A 15,196-nucleotide genomic window follows, 5' to 3' on the forward strand; every position below is an offset into this window, starting at 1 on the left:
AATCAAGTGGAGATAATGCTGCCACAACAGTGCGACAAATTCATACCAGTCACGTCCAAAGAGAACCATGATGCAATGACGAAGCCTCAAGAGAAACATGGAAACCCCAAGTGCATGAGCGCTCCTAGCATTGATCAATCTTGCTCTTCTAGGCCTGAGCCCTCAGCTACACTAAAGCCCAAGCAAACTCCTAGAACCTTGTGTGAAATGGCAATCGAGCAAGCCCTCATCGAACATAGAGGTGTTGCAGAATGCCTAGCCGAGTTGGATGCCAAGCTCAAGGTGTTTGCACATGTCTATGTCTTGGCGGACATGCACGCATTCCCTAAAGAGCAGCTTGGAGACTACTTGCCCTTTCCTTTATCTTGGGAAGAGCACGAACACCTTGACGAGCACTATAGCAGACTCCTATACGAATGCTTGCTACTCATCTCGGGCGAGGAAGCCGACGAACTGTGCTTAACAGTCACATTCAATGAGGCGCTTTGCCAACCGAATTGCTTAGACATAGAGCAACTAAAGCGATTGTCAGCAGGCCGAAGTCGATTTGAACAACGTTGGTGTGAAAGCCGCATTGCAATGGCCGAACTAGGGGCTCAGATCATGACAGTCTCTGAGGAGCGATTGGCCAAATGGCGATCCCAAAGAGACCCAAACTATGTGGCACCAACCTCCCTTTGAGTGCTGGCTGCCATTCGGGGCAAGGACTTGGCTGAACCAAGCCAAGAAAACCCTCTGCTTGACAAGGTTCTCACTGAGGAGGAGTTACATGTCGCCAGTAGACTCGGACAAGGTTCCATGCTACGCGATGTGGCGAAATATTTATCAGTATTGAGCAAGCTGCCACGTGTACTAGATGCATGTGCCACGCTTTGGTACAATCCTGAGTTCTACAATTGGTTTCTATCCTCCTGAAGTGATAGGGAACAATGATTTTTGTGTCACCATGTATAGACATTATCGACACACACAAGCAATAAAAAGCCAGGCATGGATAGAAGAATCGAGACCAACAGGCTATGCTAGGCCGGTCCCCCTTTCACCAGATCATGTCCACCTCCGAGCAAAGGGCATGCACCCCGCATCGCCACCATGGAAAGCCTTGACCAACATCCCTAATGATGTAAGCAGGGCACAGTCCCTCCCTACACACTTTTCCCTTCCCGGCCTATCCTTTCGAGGATGAGCCCTCCAAACGTAGGACCAACAACCAATGTAACTAGGCGTGAGTCAAGATCTGCTAGTAGTTAGAGGCTAGAGGGATACCATTACGGGGGCCATCCCTCTACAACGAGTACAACATGTGCCGCACCTTCTTTTCTAGTCATATGCGTTTGAAAACCCACACTGAAATCCCTCTTATGCGAACAATCTTATCCTATATCACGACCTAACCCTTGGATTGCATCTTGCACGCCCCCAAAAGAAAAACATGGAGAACCACTGACAGCTAGCGTGCAGAGATGCTCTTCACAAACGACGGGAGCACGCGGCACGTGCCCCTCCACCTGTGCACTATGTACCCACTCTCAAGAGATATGCAAAGAAACACAGACCTAAACGGCACCGTCCCGGATGAAGGCCTAAAAATCCTCAGGCCAGGAAAGTCAAAACTCAACTAAGCGTGCAAGTCGTGGCAACACCAGTTGCACAAATCCCCCACGAGCGCTCAAGCACTAGGTGCCCAAGAGCAGGAAAGGCGGCCAAGGACAGGGAAGAGTTCGACGAATTAGTTAAAGGAGTTTTGGAACTGGCGGTGGCCCGAGACTATACCATCCATGTCCCAGCTAACATGTGCCCTACTTGTCCTCAAGACAATCCTGCACCAGCACCAGCCCAGTCGCCCAACCAATTGGACTCGCCGCGCCTAGTAGAAATCGACTAAGCCCTAGGATGTACAAGCAGCTTAACAAGTTATCAGGACCTAACTTTTTGTCTTTTGAAGGGGGAAGGGAAACTCCCCACTCGTGCAACTTCTTCTACCTAAAGCTAATGTATGCCGCATCTTTGACAAGCGATCGCATGGGCAGTGCAATTAACATCATAGCATTTCGAAAAGTCATGCTTTAACATAACTACATCTATTGAATTACTTAATGCAATCAAGCATGTGCTCTCACGATGTGACAAGTGGATGCAGGATAACACAGGTCTTCGTGCAAACATGTTCAACACCTGGATTACTGTAAAACCACAACTTGCACTAACCGCAACAAAGTCACGCTACTGAACGCGGACAATCACCCTCGCGAGTGACCACATCACATGAACCCATGCGTAGTCATGGGCTACACTCTCTTCTTGGGTCACGCTCTACACTCATGACAGGGGGCACTGCAATCGTACCGATATCGCAACAACCGCTCCCTTAGCAACGAGGCTAGGGAAAATTCATCACAGTCACATCCATTTCCCGAGCCTCAGAGGCTTGACATATCCCGACCCATTGAAAGGCTCATAGCCCCCGCATATTGCAATGGTTGTACTGTGGCCAAAAAAAAAACAAAAGAAAGAAAAGAAAAGGGGAAAAAAACGCACCCGCGCGCACATCACTGCACCTAGGGGTCCTCAAAATTAGGTGCGTCCAGTGACCTTGGTCGGCTGGTTCTGTCTCTAGTCCCCTAGCCCCCTAACATCACCCACAATACTTCAGGGCACATCAAGAGTAGTACAGCCCTAGGAAGTTTGTCTCCCAGTGGTTAAACCTATCACCCTGAACCATTCCCACAATTCCCTCTCACACCCTGCCTTACAACCATGGCAACCAATTGGGGTATGCACCGCACGAATAGCCATGAACAATACACCATTCTCACCCACAGGCCCAATGTCGCCCACCTACGGCTCGCACACTATTCCCGTACCCTATCCCTCTACGTCTACAATCACAATGCACACGATGAGAGCCACCAGGCCGCAGTCTTCTACCTACATAATATCTAAGTATGCATGAACACTCACATAATATCTGCACTAAAGTCTATACACATTTTGGGTCCTCAAGTGCAGGACAATACTCCAGGCTTACTTAGAGTTTGACCTATCTCCCAAACTAATCAAAATATGTCTTGTGCACAATAAGAAGACTAGCACTACCCTTAGGGAGAGACCACATGGGAGGTTTTTCAATTGCAGGTATTGACGACTCCAACGAAGGTGCCGTTCACTCTTCATCAACACTCAACTCTGAATTCCTATCCTTATCACCCTGTAAGCCTGCCAAGAATCATCATACACTGAATCCCCAACAAACCGCCACTTGTACTCCATCCGTGCAACCCCCCCCCCCAAATTACAGCCCTTCCACCAACTCCCATTGCCCTACCACCTACAACTTAACCCACCAATGTGTCCCCAATGACCTTCCTCCCTACCACTACTGACACTCTACCATGACAACCCCTAACATCCTTGCCACCCATGTCTTCAGTGCATGCTAACGCTTGCTACCTACGACGGTGAGTGCCATGGGACTGGCACTCATCTAGGAGGGGGATAATGTTAACCCCAACACGAAGAAAGCAAAAGGAAAAAAAGATGCAGGGCAAAGGTGGAAAAAGGTAGCTTGACTGAAGAAAGAAGAGGAGAAAAGGCCAAAAGCGCAAGGGCAACCTTAAAAATTTAAGGCAGCTGCAAAAAGCGGAAAGGTGTATTGTAAAATGCAAAGGCGTACCTTGAAATCTCGTAAAAGAGTGCCAGGCAGTGGAAAATCCGGAAAGCTAAAATAAAAGACAAAGACAAAGGGAAAGGCGCACCAGGAAAAGCACAAGACAAAACTCGTGTAAAAGAGTGCAAGCGCATCGCGGCTTAACTCAAGGAGCGCCGGGCTCTCACCCTGTGCAATTTGTAAATACAGATGGGCGGTGGAAAGGAAGCTAGGAAGATAGAAGGACAATGGGAAAAAGGGCCTAGGCTACGGCCGGCCATGTAAAAAAGGGAAAAGGGGATGACCGCCCAAGAGGGATTTAGGGTTTTGTATATAAAGTTGAAAAGTGAATGAGAAGCTCATTCTTGTGTGTGGCAAAAAGTGGCTCTCTTCTTCTTCTTCTTTTTCTTCTTCTTGTTATTGCTTGCTTGAGCTTGTGCTTGAGAGAGGGAGTGTGAGAGTGTGAGGGAGTGAGTGTGTGAGGGTGAGGGACCGTGGGGTGGAGAAGCTCTCCATCTTCTCCTCTCTTCTTCTCTTCTCTTCTCTTCTCTTCTCTTCTCTTCTCTTCTCTTCTCTTCTCTTCTCTTGCTCACAGCGATGGAGCTTGGAACATGGAGCTTGAGGATGGAGCTTGCTTGAAGCTTGCACTTGGATCGTGGAGCTACCGGAGTGCGTGGGAGAGGAGGTAACTCAAACGGCATGGAGGTAATCTCACTACACCCATAGATATGGATTGCACGCCAGCTATGTGAGCGGTAGCCATTAGTGCTCGGCTTGGAACGCTTGAAACAATAAGCGGTCCATGGGTCTTGGCGGTTGAGCGAAAGCTCCCACAATATTCATCAAGCATCATAAGGTACTTGGTTCTTAAACTCTTATTCTCTCAAATTCATCCTCTTGTTGAGCCATAACCAATTTCTTGAGAGAATGCAAGAGCTCAAGTAGGCATTAGGAGATAGAATTGATGCTTGTTTGCTATGCAATTCTTCATAGTCATTTTGCCTTACTCTTATTGCATTGGAATGGATAAATTCATGATGAGAGCTAAGAGATAAGATTATCTTCTCCAAATTTTAATTCCCAATCCTCTTCCCCCACCTGAATTAGACGAATGACTTTCAAAGCTTGAAAACTACTTTGATATTTTGCTAAGAAATGATGACCAAAAGATCCACTTTGCCATGATCCACTTGGAAGGATTTGCTCATAGGTGGTGGCAGTATATTAAGAGGGAAAATCAACAAGTTGATACTTGCAATACATTTAAAGCACTTATGGTTCAAGTTTTTGTGTCTCCCATAGAGAAAGAGAAGCTTGCTTGGCAATGGTACAACTTAGAGCAGCGTGGCTTGACACATCAGGACTACACAAATCAATTTCTTAATCTCATGATATATGTTGAGTCCATAAGTGATGATGCTTAAAAGCTGCATAAGCATATATATGGCTTGGATCCTAGATTATTAGCTGTGTATCAGTGTAGTCAACTTCTGATTTGCTCAAGGCTATTGAATTGGCTGAAACCAAATAAAGACAAACCCCTCTTCTCCCTCCCCCATTAGAAAAACTATTTAAAAGATTCCCTCTATTTACAATTTATCTTATTATTGAGAGGAGGACACTCTTGAGAGAGTAAGAGTGAGAGAAAAAATGAAACAAGAGAGTTTACACATCGAGGAGATAGTGCCAATACCCTACTTACAAACTTACTCTTTCTAATGACTTTTTATCAACTATCATGGTCCCGTGCAAGTGTATCAACATAGCATCGACTTCATCCACCCAAAATGTCAAAATAGGGTCGTTGATAAATATCACAAGGTAATTCTTGGATGCATAGCAATTGATTACCAAACACATGACCTACACTGGGTTGTGAGGAAACCCAAGTTGTAGGCTAGATGCTCAAATATTTGGGAAATTATCAAGTGAGGGCATTTATATCCTGGAATGTTTGAAATATATAAGAGCAGAGTGTGTTTGTATATGCTTTATGTTAGAGCAGTGCATCTTGGGGCCAATTCTCGAGGTGTAGGAGAGCCGCAGTGGGGCCATGACATTCAGCCGAGGGGTTACCTCCTATGTTTGTGTTATGTGGTATATTACACCAAGATGTGTGGGATCTTCCTTGATGAGTAAGGAAGGGAAATCGTTGGAGTACGTTCCACTACAAACGCAATATCTACATTAGCAATTAGGGCAGTGTGTTCCTTGGACGTTTCTGACTGTGGGGTCATGTGGGGTTGTCTTGTGAGTGTTAGAGAGGCCCGACTAGTACCTATAGCTAGTGTCGAGCTCGTTTTAGTCCCGACAATGAGACTGAACCTGGGAGTGTATTACTCGAAATTTGTTTCATTTCTTAAATATGCACCCTCCATGGATATTGCTCAACAAGTGTCCAAGTTCTACAATGGGCTGAATTCTCCTCTAAACACTTCTTTGGAATCAATGCACCCAATAGGCCTCCAAGATTCTTTGGTTTGAGCTACTCCTATTATGCATGAAGTACAATCAAAGCCTAAAAATAATTAGTTTTGGAGCTACAATAACTAGAACAAAGGAGGATTCAAAGGTCACGCACAAAGAACCCAAGGTCATGTCACCAAGGTTAGAAAAAAAAGGCAAAATCCAATGCAGTTGGAAATTTTGTTCCTACCTAGGGAAACAAGGATGATTGTAGGTGCTTTCACTGTAACGAGCCATGACATTTCAAGAGATATTGTCCAAAGCTTAGTGGAAACCATCACCAATGCCAAATTTGAGGTTAAGGCAGAGTTGCCCAAGGCCGTGGTCAAGTAGCTATGGTAAGAGGAAGAACGTCAAATATTACTCTTAAAGAGATTAATAAGGATGAAGACCCTACTATGGAAGAAGATATTGAAAAAGCAATTGTTCATGTTGTATTCCACAAGAAGAAGGGTCCAAATCATCAATATTTGATAATACAGACACCAGCTAGTCACCGAGGTAAATCATTTAAAGTTTAGATTGATTGTGGAAGTACACACTCATTTATTTCTCTAAAGTGTGCTAAGAAGTTAGGAATAGATACAACAAATGCATCAAAACTACTTGGTGGAATTAGCAAATGGAAAGGAAGTACTTTCTACAGAGCAAACTACCAAACCTAGGAGAAAACCTTTCAAGTATTAGATTCAGAGTAATCGGCTTAGGAGCTTATGAATGTTTACTAGGAATGGATTAATTGATTCCTAATGATGCTCATATCCATTGTGGAAAAGGTCAAGTCACATTTTAGGATTTGAACGGTGAAATAGCAACTACACAAGGTGAAATAGGGAAATCTAAAGTTCAATTAGCAAAAGCTTCTCAAATTGTGAAAGGCCCGAAGAAAGGATTACCAGTTCACTTGATCAAGCTTAACAAGGTAAATCAAGATGGTCACAAAAGAAGAACCATCTTCTTAAAAGAATACACTAACGTTTTTCCTGAAGAACTAACTGAGTTACCTTCGAAAATAGAAGTTAATCATGAGATCAAACTTGTTCCAGGAGCTGCTCCACCATAGCAAAAAGACCTTACAAAATGTCTATTCCTAAAGCCATCAAACTAAAAGAGCAACTCAAACAACTACTAGAACAAGGGTATATTCAGCCAAGTAGTTCACCATGGGGAGCCCTAGTATTATTCCAAAAGAAGAAATATGGAACTCTTGTCTTTGTATTGACTACCGAGGGCTAAACCAGGTAACAGTGAAGAATAAGTACCTGATCCCGAGGATAAACAAGCTTCTTGAACATCTACAAGGAGCAAGGATATTTTCTAAGATTGAGGATATTATCAGATCAGAATCAAGGATGAAGATATTCTTAAAATTGCCTTTAACACAAGATATGGTCATTTCAATTTCATCGTGATGTCATTTGGGTTGACAAATTCCCCCAGCTACCTTCAACAAGTTAATGAAGGACATTTTCAAGCCTCATCTCGATGATTTTGTTCTTTTATTATTTGATGATGACCTTACTTATTCTAAGCAGGAAGAAGAACATGAACCACATCTTCGCATTGTCTTGGAGACGATGAGAACACACAAATTGTATGCCAAGAAGAAGAAGTGTGCCTTCTTCAAAAGGAATATTGAGTACTTGAGATTCATAGTGTCTACTAAAGGTATATCAGTAGATCTTGCCAAGGTCAAAGATGTTCAAGATTGGCCACCCCCAACCACTATTAAGGAAGTGAGAAGTTTTCTAGATCTAACAGGATGGTATAGGATATTCATCAAAAACTATGCCCAAATTGTAGCACCTCTTACAAACCTACTCAAAAAGAAAGTTGTCATTATCTAGACGCCAATTGAACAATCTAACTTTGAGAAATTAAAGCACAATTTGATAGCTACTCCTGTATTAAGGATACCTTAATTAAGTAAGGAATTTGAAGTTTTCAAATATGCCAGCTCTCATGTATTGGGATGCGTACTAATGCAAGAAGGTCATTCTATAGCTTACTCTTCGAGAAAATTGAAAGCCCATGAAAAGAGATATGCTACTCACGACTTGAAGTTGTTAGCAATGATGCATCCTCTCAAATTATGGAGACATTACTTGCTTTGAAATAAGTTTTCCTTAGTCATAGATCATAAAATTCTTAAGTGGATTTTTACTCAGCCTGATCTTAATATTGTACCTAGTGTATTGGCTACTCAAATGTTGTTGCAAATCAGCAGGAGGGAACGTGTGACAAAAAGTGGAGGTGAAGTTGGAAGGCTTAGCATTGCTGGTGGTGTTGAGGTAGAACGATATTGTGTATTGTTCTTTCCAAAGCATTAACTGATACTTATCAAGCATGTAGAGCTAGAAAAGTCAGCTGATATGTGTTTAAGAAGTTGGTTATTGCCTAATCTTTTGAAAGCACCAAAGCTCTGGTTTTCACATCTTATATATAGCCTTTCAAAGATTTCAATGCATGCATATGGGGAGATTTTTCCTTGAATTTTGTTTACCTAATGTTTGGGGTAGATTACTTTTTAAAAAGTGGCGCAAGTTGCTTGAGGCTTAAGGCTCAGAAGTAGTTTGGATTTTTTTGTTTTTCGAATTTTACAAGAGTTGATACCTTACATGTTTGCTATGGCATATTTGGTCATGTAAGGATTGGAGTGTTTATGTATCAATGAATTACACTTGATGTGTTGGTGGGTTTTCTTTCAGGGATGCAACTTGTCTGAAGCGTAGGGTTTAGAATAATCTATGATATTGCTGGTCAATTTACAAAGCTCAGATCATTAATATGTTGTTTTCCTCTTAACAGTATTTAGATATGATTTAACTTATAGCTAAGTCTTTGTCACAATACTATCCCGTGTAGAAATAATTAAGCATTTGGGTTCTTTAGTGTAGTGCATGTTACGCCCTGGAACAAAAGCTTGACTACAAAAAATTGTTATTCATCTTTATGAACATGCACACACACGTGTGATAAATGGTGTAATAGGGTTATAGTTTCAAGCAACTGCATACACACGCATCTCATGGAGAAACATCAGGCTTGCCTCAGCCATCTTTTGGGTAGCCTAGAGGGCCTACACAGTCCAATTTTGGACAGCAATGAGCTACTATAAGGAAGGGCCAATTTGGGGCTAGTTATGGTGGTGCAAATATGCCATTTAGCACCCTAGAGTTACCCATGTATCCCAAATTCAATGCCTCAAGGCAAACCACTAATTTCAGGGAAGCAAACAATGGTAGGGCTAAGAATAAGCAAGGGGACAGTAAGAACAAGAATGCCTTAGCCTTTGGAGGTCAACAATCCATTCCCATGGATTTGTACAAAGAAAGGAAAGAAAAAGGACTTTGTTTCAAGTGTGGGGAAAAGTACACAAGTGAACATGCTTTCAAATGTGCTTATAGAAATGCAAAGGCAAGAGTCCAAAGTATGTTGGTCTTTGAAGACTCGGAGGATGACCATGAGGATGCAAGTGCCTTTGTAATCACTATTGAAAATGATGAGATTGATGAAGAAATCGGGTAGGAAGATTTCTTTGATCCCACAAACATCTTTCTTTTTGACACCAGTGGTCATGTACGTGTAGATACAGGTGACAAGATGATGGGACCTAAAATGGGCCGGCACTAGGTAAGGCACTAGTCGGACCTCATGCCCTCAACAGACAACCCCACCTCACGGCCTCCCTAAGGACCAGGAGCGTCTGTCGAGGGATACACTATCCTAAACACTAATTATTGCATGTTTATAGTCTGTAATCCAATGGATCTTCCCTTTCCCCGTCTCCTCAGAGGGAGATTATATATATATCAGCATAAAATGTCACATATCACAGACACAAGGGCACCCCACTGGCTGATTGCCATGGCCCTATCGTAGCTCTCCTACATCTTGGGGATTGGCCCCTCGATGCGCTGCTTCCACACATAGACACATTTAAAAAAAACTCCCCTCTCAGTGCCAATATATTTAACATTCCAGGAATGCACTTATCCTCACTTATCCATCCCCTTTAACCCACCGTCTAGACCTACAGTCAAGTTGCTCACTCTCTCTACGTGGGTCAAGTCCTAAAGAAATCAAGTGCTATGCATCCAGGAGCTTGTAATTGATACCATTTAACGATGCTTAATGCAAATGTGTATATGATTAAGTGCTCAAACAATTGAAAAATAGTCTCCTGCATTGTGCAAATCCATTCTTTTCATGCTTCCATACACTAATGCATGATTGCTGTAATGAGAGAAGACACCGAGCCCTACACTCGTGCTGTAACATCATCCTATATGAATAATGTAGAAAATACATCAAATTTATATCATATTTCAACGCTCAAACTCCCCTCTCTCCCTACCATTTAAAGTTTTGCTTGCGGTGATAGGTAAAAGGGTAATTTCATGTGTATTTTGCACAAAATAAGCACTAAATACTCACAAAAAAATATAAATGGGGATAACCTGAGGCAAATCCTCATGCTTTATCCTCATTATACACTCACAGACACATCCATAAATTTCCATAATTTTCTCATCCGTTTGCTATTTTTTTTCCCTTTTAAAGAGCATTTTCCACTATTTTTTCTTATTTATTATCAATAAAAATGGCATAAAATTAGAATTATTTCAGATCTGTGGCTCTTGAGTCCTTAAATAGCAACCATGTAGATTTTATTGGTGTTTTGTTTCATGTTTTTCTCATTTTAAGCCCAAAAACTCCAATTTTACTCTAAAAACCATGCTTTTCGGGTTTTTCCCATTTATTTTCCACACTTTAAGTGCATATTTTTTGAGTTTTTTATTGTGAAATAATAAATCCAACATCAAACAACATGTCCATCAATTTTCAGCCCATATGAACATTGCTAACCCCATCAAATGCGAAAAAAGAGCAATCTTCTTTGTAAAAATGTCATTACCGTGTATTTTTTATTATTTCTACCTTTGAAGCAATCCGGTACCATGCCGGACGAGCATTCATCAACCGGGCTTCATTCTTCTTCACACACAGGAACTGCCCCTTGCAGGAAAGAGAGGGAGGAGAGAGAAATACTGAAATCTAATCTCTTTAACCACACAGCCATTTGAGGAGTGGATTGGAGCGATGGAGGGCAAAGATAAGAAGAAGAACAGGACCAAGATCAGTTGGGGGGTTGTTTGCAGCCCTGATCTCTCATTCTTTTCCAAAATTGATGGCGCCCTCTCTTGATGCAACAGGCGGCGAAAAAAACAGCCCCCCCCCCATTCTTACAAAAATTTTGGGGGGTCTCCCTAAAGGGAGCCCCCAAAGTTCATAACCCTTGGCATCTTTAAAGTCCCATTTACACTTCCTTTGGACCTTGGCCTCCCGAGCACTCCCTCTCCCGCATCTAGTGTCCGAATTACGATCTGAAAAATTTTGAGCATTCGTCTTGAAATCCTTCACTATCGGGCATCTCCCAGGGTCTCATCTGACATGCCAAAAAAGTATGAAAATTCACCAATTGTCATCAAATGGGTCTTTTAAGCCTTTTCCGGGCATTGCCGCTTAAAATCGTATTGATTGACACCGCCGCCTTCGAGGAAGTCTATTTTTCCCTTGAAATTCGTAAATTTTGGCTATTTTTAAGCACTTCTCAGCATAAAAAATCACCTGTCACAAGAATGACTTATATGCTACTGCCACTATTTGTACAATCTCCCTGGATGCTTGGACAGGATCAAAGAGTCCTAATACTATTTGTCTTCAAGGCAAGATTCATGGGAAAGATGTGTTTATCTTAGTAGACAGTGGTAGCACACACAATTTCATAAATAGAGTAGTCATGGATAGGCTAAAATGTTTTGCCACTAATTTACAGCAACCACTGAGGGTGCAAGTTGCTAATGGGAGTGAAGAAATTAGTACTCAAATATGCCCAACTATACATATTTAGCTTGCTAAAATTTTGGGCAAAATGTAGACTTTATGGCACTTGGCATGTGGCCAATATACATTGTGTTGGGCTGTTATTGACTGAAGACTTTGGGCACCATTTCTATGGATTTCTATTTGCTATATATGCAGTTTTTCAGTGCTACTGGACAATTTGTTCACTTGTAGAGAATCCAAAACAACAGTGAATATCAACTCATTACAGCCAAACAACTTAAGAAAGAGTTTAAGAAATGCTCTCAAATTTTGTAAATAAGGAAAATATAGATCATTCTAGCAATGTGCAAGGTAATTTAGCTTTAAGGCTCTTCTTGACGAGTACAATGACTTATTTCAACTACTTACAACACTACCTCCCAAGAGAGCGGTTCACCATCCTATTGATTTGGAACCACACTCAAAGTCGGTGAATAAGCCTCCTTACAAGTTGTCCAAATGTGAAAGAGAAGAAGTGGCCAAGTAGGTCAAGGATTTATTGGATATGGGTTTCATAGAGCCCATCTCATCTCCCTATGCATCACTTGTCTTGCTAGTAAAAAAGAAAGATGGCTCATTTGGAATGTGCATAGACTATAGAGATTTGAATAAGATTACCGTGAAGAATTGATACCCTATCCCTAGGGTGGATAACTTGTTGGATGAAGTGAAAGGGGCTAAACAAGACAACATTCAGGACAGATCGTGGGCTTTATCATTTCTTGGTTATGCCCTTTGGTTTGACAAATGCACCCGCCACTTTTTAGAGCCTAATGAATAAAATACTTCAGCCATTTTTATTCATATTTGTGTTGGTATTTTTTAATGACATTCTCATCTATAGCTGTTCATTGGAAGCTCATCTATTGTAAATGAGGCAAGTATTTGATGCCTTTAGACAACATAGACTCTTTGCTAAGGCATCAAAATGTTCCTTCGTGTAGACTAAGGTAGAGTATTTGGGCCACATTATTAGTGAGGCATGCATTAGAGTTGATCCGAAGAAAGTGCAATGTGTCAAAGATTGGCCTACACCTACAAATACCACCTCTTTGAGAGGATTCTTGGGTCTCTCTTCATTCTACCATAGATTTATTCGACATTACGCCACTATTGTAGCTCCCCTCACTGATAGGCTGAAAAAGAAGCATTTTTCTAGGATGCCATTGCAAATAGAAGCTTTAATCAATTAAAAGGTTTGCTTACTTCAGCTCCAATCTAAAAGGTTTGCTTACTTTAGCCCTGATCTTGGTTTGCCTTGATTTCTCCAAGGAATTTACCATTCAGTGTGATGCCAATGGGCAAGGTATTGGTGTAGTATTATTGCAAGAACATGGGGTAATAGATTTTGAAAGCTGAAAACTTGCTAAAAATGAGATGGTAATGAATGTTATGACCAAGAAATGTTGACTATTCTTCATGCCATTAAAAAATAGCACAATTACTTGTATGGCAGTAGGTTTAGAGACAAGAGTGACCATAGGATGCTCAAATATTTATTATCTCAATCCAACCTTACTCCTAAGCAACGTAGATGGGTGGCCACATTGCAAAATTATGACTTTGACATTACTCATACTCGTGGGAAAGACAATGTAGTGGTTGATTCCTTGTCTAGAATGTGGGCATGCAAAGTCTCTGCCATCATGGAACTGTATAGTGATTGGATACATGAGCTTTAGGAGGCTTACCTATTGGATCCTAATTTTGATAATATATTCCAAAAATTATAGCAAGGACAATGTATAGAAAACTTTCCATTTCAGCTAAAAAATGGGCTTTTATGGCTTAATGGTAGGATTGCTATCCCTCACACTTCCCCATTCAAGCAAAATATCATGTAGGAAATGCATTCAACACCTACAGCTGATCATTTGGGAGTGTTCAAAAACTATGACAATTGCCAAGAGTTTTCATTGGAAGGGCCTTTGGAGAGATGTTAAAGAATTCATCTTGTGCTGCGTGCCTTATCAAAAAACAATGACAACACATTAAAGTTGGGTGGGTTGCTACAGCCATTGCCTATTCCCAAAAGCAAGTGGACTCATATAACCATAGATTTTATTATAGGTCCACCCCTCACTAAGAAAGGATGGAATAGCATCTATGTGGTGGTGGATAGGCTTACAAAGGCGGCTCATTTTATCCCCATTAAAGCCCAATTTAGTGCATCACAAGTAGCTAGCCAATCTATAGAACATGTGTTCAAATTGCATGGTTTACTGCACATCTTTGTGCATGATTGGGATACAAAATTTATGAGCAATTTTTGGTAAGAAATATTCAATTCTATGGGTACTAAGTTGTCTCCCTCTATAGCTCATCACCCCCAAACTGATGGTCAAACAGAGAGAGTCAACAAATGGCTAGAAACTATATGAGAGACTTTTGTCATGATGTTTAGCATGATTGGGATGCATGGTTACATTTGGCCGAGTTTGCCTACAATAACTCCAACCATGCTAGCATTGGAGTTTCACCTTTCAAGGCTTTATATGGGTATAAGGTCCCTCTCCCCATAGTCATCTTCAATTTTAAGATCAACCCTCAAAGCAAGGAAGATTTGGACAGGATACAAGCCCTACTTCAGCAATGTAAGCTGAACTTAAAGAGAGCTCAAGATCAAATGAAGCTTTATGCTTACAAGAAAAGACGAGAAATTGAGTTCCAAGAAGGGGGTTTGGTTTTGCTGAAAGTACCTAAGTCTAGGTATGCCACTCTTAAGGATGGCTCCAAGAACAAGTTAGCTCAAGGTTCTATGGGCCTTATCGGATTATCAAGCAGGTGGGTGACTTGGCTTATCAATTGGAATTTCCTCCTTCCACCAAGATTCACAATGTTTTTCATGTGAGTCAACGCAGACCCTTCATTGGTTCATCAATGGATTACTTAGAAGAGCTCTCTCCTATGGATGAAGAGGGTATCATCTAATACATTCCAAAGGTAGGCATAAGTCAAAGGGAAAAGAAGATGCGCTCAAGATCAATCATGGAATACTTGATCAAATGGCAAGGATTGCCCCTTGAAGAGGTCTCTTGGAAACCAACTTCAATCATGGAAGAGTTCCCTCATCTTATGGATGCTAACTTGGCTGAAATGTAGTCAACGGGTAACTTGTCCTAGTTCAGACAACTTACAAAAAACTCTTAGTTTTCAACCAGATTTGATTCTGAATTATGGACAACATTTAATACC

Source organism: Lygodium microphyllum, chromosome 9 (assembly GCF_053477565.2).
Source record: "Lygodium microphyllum isolate KBCC chromosome 9, Lygodium_microphyllum_v1.1.10, whole genome shotgun sequence".
Taxonomy (NCBI): domain Eukaryota; kingdom Viridiplantae; phylum Streptophyta; class Polypodiopsida; order Schizaeales; family Lygodiaceae; genus Lygodium; species Lygodium microphyllum.